Consider the following 18,258-nt stretch of genomic DNA (forward strand, 5'->3'; position numbering starts at 1 on the left):
TGCCCCTCCCCCGTTCATGCTCTGTCTCTCTCTGTCCCAAAAATAAATAAACGTTGAAAAAAAAAATTAAAAAAAAAAATAAAAAGTCACATATCATGCAAAGACAGCGTGTGTAATGTATAGAAGTGATTTTTTAAATCCAGCTCGTGTGGGTTATATTTTGGTTGGAAAACAGAGAGAAGGGGTTGGAGTTCAATCCCCTTTTCATCTGATGTGCCTTAGAAATCATTTAAAGTAAGTGGGAATATATGCCTATTATTTCCCTGGATTGGCACGGAAAAACACAAGTTTAATCCCTCTGATACACTTAGCTTCCCCCAAGTTTGAGAGCCAGTGTCCCAGCTGGCTCAGTATAAAGACTGAGGAAGACTTTCACCCCCACCTCACGATCACTTCCTGTCACAACAAGATGCTCCTTTATCACTTGGGCTGGGCTCCTTGCTGTTTTAATGTGCAGAGCAATGTTGGGCATAATCTTTTTCGGATAGGCAATAAATGCTACCTAATTAGAACTCTAGGAGAGCTCACGGGTAGGCAGAATGCAATTATAGCCTTTGGACTTTGACCAAAATGCCAGAGCAGATGCCTTGGGCTTTACAGAAGGATCATCCAGTGCTGTGCTGGGTGAGGCTGGTCTAGTGCCAAGTTTTGGAGGCCTCAGATCCCATGGGCAGGGTGCTGATGACCCATGGAAACCCTGTTGATGACACAATATACTACACCATATGACAGGGAAGAGGGAAAAGTTAGCAGCTGGGAGTCGACACGTGGGACTTGGATGTTCAGCAAAAGTCTTGATGTTAATCCTCAGAAAGGTTGAGAATGACTCCTAGGGAGATGATTGGAAACCAACCCTTCATACCCAGCAGTCCTTTTTCTTGATCATCTCAGTGAGGACATGTAAAGAGAGTGGAGTAGAGAAGATACTTCAAATACTTAATTTTTGTTAATTTGGACATTTCATTTCATTCAGACGTTCGGGTCGCCCAAAACAGTGGATGAACTGGTTTGGATCGCCTTCGGTTGCGTGTAATAGGAAAATAGGAATCTGGCGATGACGGTGGCTTAACCGCAGTGGTGAAACTGTTCGGCAGCTGGCAGCCCAGGGCTGTAACGGTGCCGTGCACAAGCCCACGGAGGTCTGGGGCTGCGCCTTCTGCTTTGCCATCTTGGGCATGGACCTGTGGGCCTCCGGATAGCAGCTGTAGCTCATGGCATCACATGGGCTTTCCAGTCAGCAAAGATGGGGACAGGCTAAGGGAGAGAAGCGTGGGCCAGATGAAGCTCTTCTCTTTTCTGGGGACAGTAATGGTTTAACAAAGGGCCCACCTAGGAGACTTACACTTCTCTCTTCTTGGCCAGAACCAGGTCACGTGAACTTCTAAGAACTAAGGGAGACCGAAGAGAGGCGTGCTTTCATTGGAACACATTGTCAGCTCACACAAAAATGTGATTTTGTTAGTGAGGATGAAAGGAAGAATGAATGGATTGGCAACCACACAAAGAGTCACTTTAAACTGTAGCCTCGTTGATTGATTACGTTGTACTCAGACGACACGAAGGATGTGCTTTAGGTTCTCTCTTAATCCTCACAAAAAATGTAGGTAAATCCAGAACTTTCTTAACATCTCTGAACCTCAGCTCCTTCATTTATAAAATAAGGATTAATACTCTCTAATAGGAAGAGTTAATAATTCACAAGTTTAAATTAAAAAAAAAAATCCAATGTTAGTTTTGAGACAGAGGGGCAGAGAGAGAGGGAGACACAGAATCTGGAACAGGCTCCAGGCTCTGAGCTGTCAGCACAGAGCCCAATGCGGGGCTTGAACTCATGAGTTGTGAGATCGTGACCCGAGCTGGAGTCGGACGCTTTACCAACTGAGCCACCCAGGCGCCCAATACTTCACAAATTTAAGACAAAGCACTATACTTAGTGCCTGGCATATAGTAGGTTCTTGATGATTTTCAGCCATCGTTTTAATTTTTATTTTTAAAGATTTGATTTTATTTTTAAAGTTGTTTTGGTTTTTGGTTTTGTTTGTTTGTTTTGGAGAAAAAGAGAGCCTGAGCAGAGAAGGAGCAGAGAGAGAGCGAGAGAGAGAGAATCCCGAGCAGCCTCTGTGCTGTCAGGACAGGGCCCAACGTGGGGCTCGAACTCACAGAGTGTGAGCTCATGACCTGAGCCAATGTCAAGAGTTGGACGCTTAACTGACTGAGCCACCCAGGTGTCCCAAAGATTTTATTTTTTTAAGTAATCTCTACTCCCAATGTGGGGCTCAGACTCACAACCCTGAGGATCAAAAGTCACACGCTCCTCCGACTGAGCCAGCCAGGCGCCCCTCCGTCATCATTTTGAAACACTGCTAGGAGAAATACACCTGCTAAATCTAAATGCTAGTGCCTATTTCATGCAAGGGATTGCGTGAAGGGGTGCGGACCCACCACCTAACTCTGTCCTCACAGCGACCCTGATAGCCAGGCACTATCATTACCCTCACTTTGTAGATGAAGAAACAGGCTTGGAGAGATTATCTAACTTGCCCAAGGGAGTGGTGGAGCCTGGGTTTCAAGGCCTGCTCTCCGACCTGCTCCTCTCCATCCAGGAATGTGGAGAAGGGATTCACAGGGCTGAGCCCGACTGTAGGAAGCTCAGGGCTCTTTGTGTCCCACACTTCCAGCAAGACTTCACTTCACAAGAAGATCCAAGGGAGCTACAGCTGGAGAGTCCGGCCCTAAGACACGAGAACTGAAGAAGCACGAAATGCCCCTTGACAACATGTTCTGAAGACAAGATTGTGGAGAATTTAAAAATAAAGGCCCCCCCCCCCGCCCCGGGTGGCTGTTACATTTGAGAATTTATGGAGCTGTACGCTTATGCCGGGTGTACTTTTCTATTTGTACAACTTTTATTGACTGAGAGGTTGAATATACAATGGACAATAGCCAGACCATAATAGGAAGAGAACTCTGACCCACAGACTGCAACAAGCAGCTCGGGAAACCATAATCTCTAGCAGCCAGCCCGCAGTTGAAGCCAGACTTGTGGGAAAGTCAGACCACTATCTCTAGCAACTGGTTCAGGAAGCCAAACACCCGGTGTAACAACTGCCTCAAAATGGCCAGCATTCTGGTTGATAACGGATGCATTCCCTAATTTGTGTCCTTGCTTCCGATTTAGGACCAGCCAAAGTCAAACAGGCACCCCTGACCATCACCCACTTTTAATCAGCCCACCTACAGCTTCCCCAGGCCACCTGCCTCCGATCAGGGCAGAGCCGAAGCCTTCCCTTTCCTCCTCCACTCTAGAACTTTCTCACTTCTCAGCCGGCCTTTGAGACTCTGCCAGAATGCAAGTGACAGCGGCTGACTCTCTTGCTGTAGCAAGCTCTGAATAAATAACCTTTGCCTGCTCTCATTTGGCGGGCCTTTGTTTACTCTCGCAGACAAATGTTTGTTCAATAAAATAATTAAATATTTCAATAAAAAGGTTCACAAAAATGAAGTGGGGATCAACACTGTGCGTTCTGGGCAAACGGGGTTTGCAGAAGGATCCTGTTTTTGTCCTGATGGAATAAAATGAAATGTGCGCCATGCATATGAGAAAAAATGGATTTTGAGTTAATGGGGTTGAGATTAGGGCATCTGGTGGGCCAAAAGGAGAGCAATTGCTTTGTTTGGGAATATTTTGAAAAAAAGTGAGAACACTTAAGTAAGTTTTTACGGCCATATTCGTGGTGCACATGAATGTATGAATAAATGCAAAAATTTAGCAGTTAATTCCTGGTCGTGCCTGTCACAAATCTTAAGTGCTTTGCCTGTCTGACACATACTCAGACAAGCCATCTGTCCTGCATTTGAGTTTAATCGTAGACAATGCATTTTAAAGCTCTGTTATTTGTCATACATTGGGCCACAAAGTTTAAGACCTAAATTTCAGAGGAAAAAAAAATGTACCCTGAGGCATGACTGTGAATTAAAAGTAATTTGCCTAAGTAAATTATAAATCTACCATAATCTTGTCCAGCTCTGTTTATAGCCCAGCTTGCTTTGTGATTCCCGAGGAACCAAACGAGACAAAGTTTCTGTCTTTCTCTCTCTGGTCCTGTTTCCTTGGCAACCTAATCTTTATCTGAAGAAAGTTGGAGGTCTGTGCGGAGGAAAGGCAGTTGGAATTTCAGCAAAGTCACTCACTAATCCTTCTGGTGTGTTATCAAATGATTTGTTTTGTTACAAAAAGTTATTTTACACCCACTTTGTAGATAGTACTGGGAGGTGTTTATTGGATATCCTGTAAAGGCTGAGAGAATGTGTCCATGTAAAGCTGTACCCACAAAGAAGATGAAATCAGCCTCTTGGGGGACACAACTAGGCACCCGCAAAGTGAGAAGTGAATGTCTCTTGGGGCGCCTGTCTGGCCGTCCATGGAGCTCCAACTCTTGATCCCGGGGTTGTGAGTTCAAGGCCCACGTTAGGCATAGAGATCATTTTAGAAAAATCTCTCTCTCTCTGGTCTCACTCAGCTACCCACATACCTTCTGGCCAAGCATTGATGCCAGGAGAACCATTCTGAGAGAATGAATCTTGGAATTTTGACATCGTTTGTATTCTCGGGAGGAAAGGAAGGGAGAAAGAGGAAGAAGGTGAAGGACACTGAGGGATAGGCGTCTGGTGGGTCGTGACCCACTTCACATGGCTTTCTGGCACTTCCTGAGAGTGCACTTGCTGAGGAGATGGATGGGGATCCACCAACGTGCCCAGGCCCCTTTTGAGGGGGCTGTTAGTCATTCACACGTTTATATAAATCAGGCCAGTTGGAAGGGTGGGTGCAGCTTGGGAGTGCTGACAGGCGGCTTCCGGGTACCCTAGCAGGGCGCTTGCCTGAGTGGGATTCAGACACTATGGCACTCCCAGGGGGAACACCAGGAGGTAGGAAGCCTGTAGGTGTAGTAGTAGCAGGTGGGAGAAGAATGGGAAAGGCAAAATTTTACTTCCAAATATTATGGTTAGAGAGGAAGGGCGGATGACTGTGTAGGACCCAGAAGATTTTTAGGGCCATGGAACTACTCTGTATGAGACTACAAAGGTGAGTGCTTGCCATTACACATTTGTCAAAACCCATAGAATGTGCATCACCAGGAGTGAATTCTAACGCACACTATGGATGTCGGGTGGTAAGGATGCGTAAGTAGAGGTGTTTTGTGCGGTGCCAGATGTTGGTAGGGGGGAGGTTGTGTGTGTGCCTGAGGGGGTCGCTCCTACCCTTTCCTCTCAACTTTGCTGTGAACCTAAACCTGTTCTAAAAAATGTTTATTAAATGCCAAAAAAAAAAAAAAATTACCTTAGAAGCAAAGGAGTCTTTCTGGGGTATGCAGTACATTGTTTCATCAAGCATACAATATATATTTTTACTTATTTTTATTTATTTATTTATTTTTAAAATTTTTTTTAAACATTTATTTATTTTTGAGACAGAGAGAGACAGAGCATGAACGGGGGAGGGTCAGAGAGAGAGGGAGACGCAGAATCAGAAACAGGCTCCAGGCTCTGAGCCATCAGCCCAGAGCCCGACGCGGGGCTGGAACTCACGGACCGCGAGATCGTGACCTGGCTGAAGTCGGACGCTTAACCGACTGAGCCACCCAGGCGCCCCTCAATATATTTTTAAAAGTGTCATTGTGAATGGATTCCAAGTACTGGAACAAGAAAAAAAACTCTTCTTCCCATTCCTGTGTCTGTTTTCCCAGGACCTGGAACCAGGCCGACACTAGTAGAGGCTCAGGAAATGGCATCACGATGGCTAATCATGACCCAACCCCCAATGATTTCATGGCCGATAGGGTATGTGTCCCACCTTCTGAACTGGCAACTTACAACTCACACTGTCGGAACCGACTCACCCATAACTTGACGACAGCCTATATTTTGGCAAATACCTGTATACGAATATCTGCACTCACTGTGTAAATGCTGATTCAGGGATTTTATTTCTGCAAGGGTTTCTCTCTGCAATACTTGGCAGTCAAAATTTAATTACTATAATATATTTTCCTTTTCCTTTTCAGGTATTTCTCTGGAGCAGAAAACTAATTTTGTAAAACGGCTGCGTGGGTGTGCAAATGCCCCTGTGTGGCTAGAAACTCATTTCTTCATTTGTTGCTTTATTTGCTGGGGAAAAGAAAATTAATGCCATTTACTGGAAGTGTAGAAATGTTCAAAGAGATAGACTAAACTATTTGGGCAGAACAATGGGTGTTTCAAAAAGTTTTACCAGAGTTGATTAAAGATGTCTGGGAGGGGAGCAGAGTGTTTCTCTTGGATGACAGGAGCTTGGCCTTGATGGCCAGTGTTAGGGCAGAACTCCTTGAGCTTTCTATGAAGAGGCACCTGTCAGCCTTGGTATCCCTAAGGGTGGAGAAGTTTGTGGGGAGGAATTTTGTAGGGCAGTGACTGCCTATACAGTCTCTAAATGGCACTCACCGTTTCTTCTGACCTTCAAGAATCATGAGAAAGGCAGAGAACCATGATATCTTGACGTCTCTTGGTTGGTTCTGCTTGTGCTCTGACATGCAACGTTGAGCGTGTCACTCAAGGTGATAGGTGTCATTAGTAGATCTTGTCTAGCCTCTGACAACAAGGGATGGGCATGACTCCTTCCTACACATCACTGAGAGCGTAGGAGCTCTCAGGACCAGAGAGGAAAGAACCATGAGGTGGGAAGGTGTTGCCATAATTGCAACTGGAAGGCGGTGCCAGGCATTAGCTCTTAGAGCAGAGAGGGGAGAATCTGAGACAGAGATCTGGGCATCTCTCCTCTCTCCAGGTTGGCTTACGCACCAACAGCTCTTGTTCGCGGGTGGGCGTGGAAAGGCATGAGAGAGTCTATGACGGGCACAGCCCTAGACTCTGTAATCTGCGGCACTGAACAGAACCTGCCAGAATAAGGTAAGAGAGATGACAGATGGAGCAGCTCCTGCCCGACACAGAAGGCCCCCCCACCCATGGGGAAACATGAGTGTTTACAAGAATGCTCTGCATCCTTCTTCCGTCAGGTCCCAGGGGTCCCCCTGCACTGTGGTCTGAATGCTCTCCCTGGTCCTCTCTCCTTATTCTGCAAGTTCTTTCTCTCTAGACATCTCTTGCTGGTCTATTCCTGTCTTGACATCTGCCCTTGAAGATCCAAATGAACTCAAGAGGGTTCTGATTGAAGACTAAGATCGAATCAGCTCCCCTCCCCCAACCCCCGTCATCTTGTCCTCTGGCCCTATGATTTCATGTGGGCAGGGCTTGTGTAGGAAGGTGACAGAAGTTGTTTTTACAAGGGATGCCATCACCCCAGTGGCCCAGCTTTTAGCATCTTACTTAAAAAGGGCCAGTTTCTTCACTTTCTTTTTTATATTTGGGGAGATGACTAAATGTTTTTGAAAATTTCTTAGCATTTGGCAATAATCTGCCTGAGCATAGTGATATGATTGCTCTGTTCACAACTAAGCTGCAATTTTAGGCAGAATTTTCAGAGCATCTCAGCATCTAACAACTCACGAAAGCTTGACAGTAATTTCAGGACACATAACATCTGCTCATTTCATTTTGTTACAAGTCACCTGGGCAAAAACTTCCTCACTCTGGTCTGTAAATGAGCTAATATCCAGTTAGAACATTCTGGTTAATAGCAGTAGCAATCTTCCCTGAGCCATGTATAACGAAGCCTTAAAGGTAATGGCACTTCTCTGTGTTAACAAAACAAAACCATTATTTTTCTTTGTAGCTCAGATGGGCTATTTGCTAATGTCTTACTAGTTCGAAAAGCTTATTCTCTGAGGAGGGAGCAGTCTTGGTTTCTTTGCGTACAAACTACTCCTTTTATCTGTGAATTTTGAGCAAATGGATTTGGGATCCATTTAATGGGCATTTTGTTTTATTTTATTTATTTCTCTTTTTCAGAGTGAGAGAGAGAGAACACGAGCAGGGAAGAAGGGCAAAGGGCGGGGGGAGGAGGGAGGGGGGATGCCAAGCAGTCTCCACGCCTAGCACAGAGCCCGATCCCACACCCCCGGGATCATGACCTGAGCTGAAAGTCAAGAGCTGGACACTCAACTAACTGAGCCACCCAGGTGCCCCTAATGCTCATTTTAAAATAATGCGGTGCTATACTAACACTATAGCCTTTCTGATCATTTTTTAAAGTATGACTATTGCATCTATTTGAGATTTTCCAAAGGGGGCCTTTGAGTATTGTTATTAAATAGATGCCAAGCACACGGAGCTCCATAGCTATTTCTTCTCCCATTTGCCACCACCCCCGCCTCCCCCCGGCCCCCCCCCCCCCGATGGCTATAATGTCACTCAAGAGAAGTGTATCGATTGAACGCGTTTGCAAGGACCTCCCTGCTTTGGAAGGAGCAGGAAGCCCACGTTGGTCATCTTCAGTTTATTACATAACCTGGCCACATGGCAAGTGTCTTTCTTCAAGGTCGGCTTTCTGTTGCTGGTGTGCGGTTTTAGAGGATGACCAGAGTACAGCACCCTGGAGAAGACCGCAGGTGATGCCAGGCTCTTGGGGCCATCAACAACGGCCAGAAAAGAGCCTATCAGCCGCCATTGCAGGCTGCAGTCCCCATCCTGCTTCTGGGTCCTTTGGCCAAACTGGAGATGGCAGGAAATCATTGAGAGTTGGGCGCCTGGGTGGCTCAGTGGGCTGAACATCTGACTTCTGCTCAGGTCATGATCTCGGGGTTTGTGGGTATGAGCCCTGCATCGGGCTCTGTACTGACAGCTTACAGCTTGGAGCCTGCTTCGGATTCTGTGTGTGTGTGTGTGTGTGTGTGTGTGTGTCTGCCCCTCCCCTGCACACACTCTGTCTCTCTCTCTCAAAAATAAATAAACACTACAATTTTTTTTTTAATTAAAAAAAAAAGGAAATGACCAAAAGTCATCTGAGCTGGGGCCTAACCAAAAACTCGAAAGTTCCTTTTTAGCGCTCCATGCACGTTTCCTCTGCACCTGTGCTTTACCCCAGAGACAAAGCTCTCAGGATATCATGGGTTCAGAGTGGATCATCAGTCCAGGGCTTGAAGCTGACCTTGAATCTGGACTCTGGGCCTGTGCTTAATTCTCTGCAGTGGCAATGAAAGCTCATTAAAAAGCTGACACATTGTTTTCAGCCTTGAGCTCATCTCTGTGATTCACTTCAATGTCTTAAGGAAGGAGAAGAAACCAAATTAGTCACAGGAAAAAAAAAAAAAAAAGAAAGAAAGAAACATTTGGGGCCTCCTTTTTTATGTCATAAAGTTATTTGTAATTGGAGAGTTATTAACCGATCCCACTAAGAGCCCCTTCGGTTGAAATGTTAACAGCAGGAGACAAGTTAAACCTACCCGGAGCACTGTCCTTCACCCACTTGAAGTGTTACTGAAGAACTAAAATAGAATCACAGACAGCCACACGCCTTGCTGCAAATTCATCCTTAGAATTTAGCTGAAGGAGGAATGACAGATGATGAAGAAGTGTTTTAAATGCGGAAGAAGTTGACTGGAGAGCTTTCATGTTTCAGCTTGATAAAAATAATTTCAAACTTCTTTTTTTTTTTTTTTTACCAGAATTAAAATATCTGAATAACTCGGGCTAGTCCCTTTATACCGCAGTGCATAAAACCAGATCGATTTCAATAGCAATAAACACCCAGTTGTTATTTAACTTGATAATCATAATTCCAGATGGGAATGATTTTCCAGGGAATTTGAATAAATATTTTTTGAGGTGAGGTTTGGGGCTTTATGTGGCACCTGTGATGGCAGAGTCCTCAGAAATGCGCCAAAGGTCCAAAGGAAAAGGTAGGTGCTTGTCAGAAGTAACCGCCCAGATTTTGGAAAGTAAGAGTCAGGATAGATTCTCAGTGAAGCCAATTATTATGTAACAAATTTTTGAAAGCCTGTAAGAATGACATATGTTTAAAAGCTGATGAGCAAGAATTGTCTAAATTTGAGACCCAGCTTTCCACGGAGAGGGTGTTAACCTGGATGGGTGCAGTTTTACGCTGGCCCCTAAAATGGGGTGGCCCAGATATAGTTGATCCCTAATACCACACGTGCCTGGTTTCTGATGAATCTGGCGTAGGGACAGAGCAGGCCGGAGCAATCATACTATCCTTATTAATCTGCAACTTGTATTTTTTCTCTTCGTATACCATTCAGGTTTTCCTATGCAAATATTCTCCGAATCTTGTTCTCTTTTCCTCTGGAAGGGGGTTGGATATCTGGACATTAGGAATAAGTAGGCCCTCTGGCCTACCCTGTCTTACTCGCTCCGCAGACATATCCAACCGGAAACACTCTTCGTGTTTTCCTGTTTCACATTCTATTGGCCTCCTCAATCCAAGCTGCCCAGTAAACACTTGTACTTGACTTCTAACTGCCTTTTTTGGGTCCTTTGCCAGTTTGGATCTGAGTTCCAAACATATTTGAATGGATGCAATCAGCAAACATATTCTCAGTGGCTTGGCTATGGACGGAACTTCCTAACGCTAACTGTCATAAAGTTTATTTTTCAGAAGCGCAGTCTGTTGGCAAAGTGCTCAGACCTCCAAACCGCCTTAGTTGATGCCTTTGCGATGCATGTGATACCGCCGTTGTGGTTGGTGGCCTTGGCGCTGTTCAGCCTCTCACAGTGATGTGCCAGGACCTCTGTCCATTGCCGCTGCCACGGCTGTAAGATGTTCAGTCAAGAACCGATGCATTGAGCAGCGGAGCAGGTGCACAGCAGAACAGTATGGCGATGATACGTGGCAGAGAAGAAAATGGACGTGCAAAGCATTTGCCCAGGTTAACCGGTAGACCTTACATATCTTCCTGCCTTTAACAGCAACATGAATTGTTTTATTAAAAACAGTGACACGATGAACAAATAGAGGTGCCATTGATCTTTTAACTCTATTTTTAGCTTTGAATGAAGTGACTGCAATAAAAATGTACACCTTTGTTTACTGAGGAAATGGAAGTTGAATGAATAAAAACCTTTCTTTCTTGGGGCGCCTGGGTGGCTCAGTCGGTTAAGCGTCTGACCTCAGCTCAGGTCGTGATCTTGCGGCTTGTGGGTTCGAGCCCTGCATCGGGCTCTGGGCTGACAGCTCAGAGTCTGGAGCCTGCTTCAAATTCTGTGTCTTCTTCTCTCTCTGCCCCTCCCCGCTCATGTGCTGTCTCTTTCTTTCTCCAAAACAAAACAAAACAAAACAAAACAAAAACAAAACCCCTTTCTTTCTTAAACTGATGTCTTCTTTCTTGGGGACTAGAGCTTTTTGTTTTGTTTTGTTTTGTTTTTAAATTTTAATTGCAGCAGGGCGTCCCTAAATCATGAGAGTAGGAAAAGTATCATGGATGCCATAGCAGGGACACCTGACTTAATCTTATTTTCCTAGCTTGCAATGACACCAACCCATGTCACTAGCTGCAGAATGTGTTCAATTATGTGGTGTCTTTAATCTGGAATGTCTCCATGCTTGGGAAACATCATTGCTTTAATTATCACCACACCCCTAGGAGGAACCAGAGGTGGAAACTCTGACCTGCATCCCGGTATTACAGGTGAAGGAGTGAAGGAAGGGCTGATGAATGGCTAGACAGACAGCCTTGAAGGCCTGGGGGCGGCAAGCATACCGGCACCGAGGCGCTGAGTTCAAACTCACAGGTCATTACGCTGGTCTGTAATGACCAGTGTCCACTGACTGAGATAGGTGATGACCCTGAGGCACGCTGAAGTGCTATATCAGCAATGGATTTGAATGGAGTCAAGAACCAGGTAGCTAATCCTCATGCTGGCTTTACTGAGTGTAAAAAAAAACACCACTTTCCTGGCATATGGGAGGACTAAGTACCTTCAGAGGATTTTGAATCACTAGTTCGGGGCAGCCTGGCCAGACGGTTAGATCTGAGGGACAAAGTAATGCTCACTGGTCTTGCCTTTGGATTGTCCTCTTCTGTAGTCCTTCAGGCCAACAAAAGCATGTGCGCGCGCTCTCTCTCTCTCTCTCTCCCTATGTCTCTCTCACTCTCTCTCACCATCACCACCCCCACCCGCCTCCCGCACCCTCCAGCTCTACTCGGGCTGTGTGAATCTTTTTCAGTTGACAGTTAAGGAGAACTACGATATCATGATATTAAGAATTAAAACCATATTTCCTCTAAAAAAAAAAAATCTCAAAGGAGAAAATGCCCTGGGCTATGGACCCAGCTTGTTGTCTTTCTGGGCAGCTGGTGCATCTCAGAGCTAAAGATGCACATAGCCATTTGGAGGTGAGGCATCAGGACAGCGGGGTTCTGTCTGTGTCTCACATTTCGCGAGTATTTACCGAGGGACACCTGGTATGGCATGGTGTGGCGGGAGGACAATGTGGCAGAAAGGACTGATGAGCAGGGATGTTGTATACAGGACCAGTATTTTATTCACACGTGTGAGAAACAGTCACACAAGGTGTCATTCTGCGTCTTCCGGACTGGTAGCCCTCGAGCAAGCAGTGTCTCTGCCCTCCAGGCGAGGGTCCAACCACAGGCAGTGCCCCCCACCCTTTTTTAAAAAATTATAAATATTGTATCATTTTCCTCTTGACTCTCCTAAATTTAAATTGCCAGATGACCTACCGCCCAGGGGCCAATAACCGTTACAGTGTTCTGTGTCAGGTTCCCCTGGGGGAAACAGAACCTGAGACGGCATTAGGAGGCAAGAAGTATATCAGACGTACTCTCAGGATCAATGCGAGAAGGAGAGGGAGGGAAGCAGGACTGGGCTGAGGCAGAGGTTGGGCTGTGCTTTGAGGCAGTCTCCCAAGTGACTCAGCAGATCTCACAGGGAGCTCTGGAGCTGGGGTGATCCTGAAGAATTGTGCCCAGCCAGTGCCTTCCCACCACCCACCTCCCTTCAGTGACGGTCAATGGGTGCGGGCGGCTCCCAGAGAGCAGTCAGCAACCCGGAGACCAGAGCGGTGGCTGGGAAGGGCGGTGGCACTCAGCTATGGGCTGCCAGCGGTCACAGCTGGAGCAGCTGTGGGAGCCCTGGTGCGGGGACCTAGGAAGGGGCCCCAGGGCCCAGCACAAACTGTAATAGAAAGGAAATATAATAGGAAAGTAATTCATAATAAAAGCATGTGTATTTCCGGCAGGACTAAACTGAAAGGTATTATGAAGTGGTTTGATACTTACAACTATTTGTAACCAAGTAGTCGGGGCTTAAGAGAAGGTAATAATACTCAACTGAATGCTGTCAACACTTTGTATTGCGCATTTTGAAATAAGGGCTAGGTAAGTGTATGTGTATCTATACTCGAATGTGACAGTTACATATGCAAACTGATACATTGTCATTGGATGTAAATGTCAGACGTTTACTGAAAAGATGATCAGTTCTTGGTAAAATTCCACACAGAGCAAGTATCTGCACACAGAGGTTGCATTCTTGGAAAATTCAATGTATATTAAATCTGTGAAAAAATATTTTGTTATAGATGTTAAATGGAGTTAGATATGAGTCGCAGCTAATTTTATCACGTTTTCCACTTACATAAGCAGATATTTATTTGAAGTTTGGGATGGATATGGGAAAATTCCTCGCCATGGGGACCAGATCCCACACTTGGTCGAGTGTTTACCACCGCTAGCCACACACACTAAATGCTAATGGTGCCTCCCAACCCATGTGACAATCAAAAATAGTCTCACAAATTTCCCTATTTCTCCAAGGAGTAATATCCCTTCCTCTGAGAACTCAGTTAGTTACTCCTCTGCTTCTAGCCTAAACAGAATGGTCTTCCCTTCTGTTCAGGTGTTATAAAGATGTCTTAAAGCAAGAGATCTGGCAAGCTCTGTTAGGTCCCAATTTCAACAAAGCAGTCCAAATTAAAGAGACTGCACAGCTATGTGCACACATGGTCAAGAGCGAAGTCACACGTGGGATCCCACAGCCTTGAGTGCTGGTCCCCTGGCTCTCCCATAAATCCTGGGAGGTCACCCTCCAGTGTTTGATCGTCAAAGCCACAATCTGGTTTATCTAGAACTGACTGATCAGCATCCGGGAAGGGTTGTGGGCATCCTGGGTTCCCTTTACTTAGTCAGACTTTCACTGCCCACTGCGTTTCCTCAGTGGCTTCTTGCTTTGGCAAAGCTGAATTTTGGGAGAAGACCGCAGATTCACGGTGGTGGTGGTGGGGGGGATGTAATCTATCATACCTGCTTACATACAAGCCAGGGAAATGGTTGTTTTCTCACAAGCTTGATTTGACCCTTAGTGGGGCAGACACTGTGCTCCTTTCTTCCTACATCAAACAGTTGGCCCCAGCAAACACAACAAGAGTAGCCCGCCCAAGGGAAATTGAGAAGAATGGTAGGACGAGGACCAAGGAAATGGAATCTGAGATAAGGAGAAAGATTTCCCAGCTGATTTGAAATAGAAGAGGCAGCCACACCAACCGGGAAATCGGAAAGGAAAGTCTCGGCTACGAATTATCTTGCAAGGGATGTTTTATGCTAATTCAGATGTTAGGATTTAATTGTAAAGCAGCAACACTGCTGATGCTCGTGATGGTTCAGTCTGTATGAAGAATGACAAGAGTCTGGAAATGACTGCCCAAGACTGAGAGTAATTTGCATCCACAAGAGTCCACGCTAAGGAGATGGACGTGTTTTATCCATGCACCTGAATAACATGCAGACAAGTGTTAGTCATTTGTTTATGAATATTTTCCATTACCACTCCTCTCTCAACATGTGGCAAACATTTATTATTTCTGTCCCCTCTTCGGTGGGCTGTTGGAAACAGCTGGCACATATCTTTTGATAATTTTGCTGATGACTTTTCTGATGCGCTGGGTTTCTTCTCGTGAGAGAAGAAATTATTGATCTTCCCGAGACATTAGTTCATTGCTGCCGAGAGGCCCAGGAGTGTTTTTTAAATGAATAATCAATCATGCTGCTGATTCTACCTCAAAATGTGAGTATCTTAGGAATTTCTGAACAAATGCATACTGACATAAGTGCTGTTCTACACTCAAAGGACTACAGTGTGATAATTTTCTAAATCGTGGTATTACACCTTCGTGGACTTGAATAGTTCACATTTCATTAGAAAAAGTAGTGCTGAAAATTGTGTGCATGCAGTTAATCGTAGCAAATCCTTGTTAACTCTGATATGATGCAGCCTAATTTCAGTTTTATTCTGGTTTTATGCAACTTATCTTAGTTTTTTTTTTTTTTTAAAGTAATACAAGCAATTCTGAGTATTTGGACCTCAAGTTCTTAGATTCTTGGGAATATGGACTGAAATGGACAGATGCATCATGGCAATCCTGTAGTCCTTGAGATGAGCGAAACTTTACCATTGGAACCCTCTCAAAGTAGACCAAAGCAAAATAGGTCAAGAAGAGTTATAATCAACCTGGGTGATCTCATTGATGGTAAAATGAAGGAGACTCAGAAACTAATTCCAAAGGCAATTACAAGTGAAGATTTCTAAAAAGATATTCTCCGTGAAATCAGTACACAACCTTCCAAATTGTTATTTTTTTAAAAATTACATGCTTGCTGTTTTTAAATAAAAGTTTCTCATTACCTAGTATTTTTATTTTACATTCAATTCTCGATTTTCTCTGTTTCTAAGGATAAGGATATCATGCATAATTGGTACCTGTAACTTAAATATTTTACTGAACTGGTGACTGAAACAAAAGAGCGAATTAAACTTTATCCCTTTTTCTGCCTGCACATTGTACATGAGTATAAAAATATATATTCACTTATACACATACGTGTATTTTTTAAAGGTGAGAAGGCAAGCTGTAAGAATATAAGAAAAGGCATAAGCCTAGTAAAATGTACATTATATAGTCTGTCTCAGAGTAGTTGAGTTAATCTGAAATAAAAAGGAGCTGTGTTTAAATAGTGTCTCAAATGAAATCATATTATGTATTATGGTTCAGAATTAACAGCAAAAAAAAAAAAGATTATTATGCTTAAAATTTTAAGGCAAACACTGAGTGATTTTTTTCCTCAAAAGCATAAAACACAGATAATTGAAAATGGACAAAGAACATGAATAGACAGTCTATCAAAGAGAAAATAAAACTAATAAAAAACATGGGAGGGCGCCTGGGTGGCTCAGTCAGTTACGCATCTGACTCTCAATTTCAGCTCAGGTCATGATCTCACAGTCTGGGTTGGAGCCCCATGCGGGGCTCCGCACTGACAGCACAGAGCCTGATTGGGATTCTCTCCCTCTCTCTCTGCCCCTCCCCTGCTTTCTCTTTCTCTCTCGCGCGCAATCGAAATAAATAAATAAACCTAATTTTTTTTTTTTTTTTTTTTTTTTTTTGCCTAACAAATTAGTAAAAGTTAAGACAGAGAGAAAGAGAGAGAACTGACAAAACTATGATAGAACAACTACTTTCATACATTGTCAATGGCAGCATAACTTGACACAATATTTCAAAACACAATCTAGACTATCCATTTCAGGATCCTTAAAAGGCTGACGCCTTTGGGGCGCTTGGGTGGCTGAGTCGGTTAAGTGTCCGACCCTGCACCCAGCTCACGTCTTGATCTCAGTGTTGTGACCTCAAAGCGCTGTACTGGGCTCTGTGCTGGGCGTGAAGCCTACTTAAAAAAACAAAGGGGGCGCCTGGGTGTCTCAGTCGGTTAAGCGGCCGACTTCGGCTCAGGTCATGATCTCGCGGGCCGTGAGTCCGAGCCCCGCGTCGGGCTCTGTGCTGACAGCTCAGAGCCTGGAGCCTGTTTCAGATTCTGTGTCTCCCCCTCTCTGACCCTCCCCTGTTCATGCTCTATCTCTCTCTGTCTCAAAAATAAATGTTAAAAAAAAAAATAAAAAAAAAAAAGAAAAAAAGGCTGATACCTTGGACCCAGTTATGCCACATCCAAGCGTCCTTACTGTGGAAGGACTTAGTGAGAAAGATTCAGGTTACAACGAACGCTCCCCAAGCCCCGATTGTCCAGTGACAGACTGCTGGACAGTGAACAATGGCCTATCAACTTGATGGAATGCTGCACAGCCATTAAATGGAAAGTTTACAAAAGATACGTCATAAAGAAGAAGATGTTTATGGTAGGATGTTAAGTAAAAATAAAACAGCTCTCACGGGGATGAAGGGTATATCGTAGGGAATACAGTCAGCAGGACTGTGATCATGGGTGACGACAGACGGTAGCTCTACCGGGGGAGAGCAGAGCACAATGTACAGAGACGTCGAATCACTGGGTTGTGCACCTGACAGTAAGGTAACATTGTGTGTCAACAGTACTTCAGTAAAGAAATAAAAAGAAAACAGTTCTCAGAGTCATACATGGAGTGTTAGTTATATTACGAAGAAGCAGCGAAACTCAAAGATGACGGATAAGACAAATGGCTGAAAATAAATAAATCCAAATAGAAACTCTGGTTTTCTTTGGATGATGATGTAGCCCATGTATCATGTGTTTCCTTTTTTCCTACTTTTCCAAGCGTCTTTTGAAAACAACAACAATAAGAACAAAACTGGGGCGTCTGGGTGGCTCAGTTGGTTAAGCTTCTGACTTCCGCTCGGGTCATGATGTCGTGGTTCGTGAGTTCGGGCCCCATGTCAGGCTCTGTGCTGACAGCTCGGAGCCTGGAGCCTGCTTCGGATTCTGTGTCTCCCTCTGTCTCTGCCCCTCCCCTGCTCAACTCATTTGCTTTGTCTCTGTCTCTGTCTCAAAAATAAACATTAAAAAAAACGCCTACTTCAAAAATCATAAATTTAAAAACTTAATAACGTGTTACAATTATACGCTAAGAGAAGTAGTTAGGGTGTCAGATGGCAAATCTTACCAGGTGAGTTTTCAAAAAATTCTGGATGGTGACATGGTTTAAGCTGTGTCATGACTCTAAAACATGAGACATAAAAGTGCCAATTATGTAGCTATTATCTGCATACATGAACTCCAAGGACGGGACTAGCTGAAACGTTTCTGGGAACCACCATTCTATGAACCTGTCCTGTGTGAGCTCAGTCTGACTCTGTCCTGTCTGCACACCCCGCCCCCCTGCCCGTCTGGCCTGCCCGCGCACCCCCTTCTCATTACTGGGGAAGCCAGACTCCTGGATACTTCCGCAGAATGAATGCTAGAACAAGCCACTCCTAAGCCATTCTGTGTTTTAGTTTCTAGTGACTCACTATTGCCTGTCTACAGAAAGGCCCAGGGTCACCAGGTCTGCTATTTCTTGTTCTTTTAGAATTATGCCTGCCGCCCC

Source organism: Herpailurus yagouaroundi, unplaced genomic scaffold, assembly GCF_014898765.1.
Source record: "Herpailurus yagouaroundi ecotype Mexico unplaced genomic scaffold, PumYag 29, whole genome shotgun sequence".
NCBI lineage: Eukaryota > Metazoa > Chordata > Mammalia > Carnivora > Felidae > Herpailurus > Herpailurus yagouaroundi.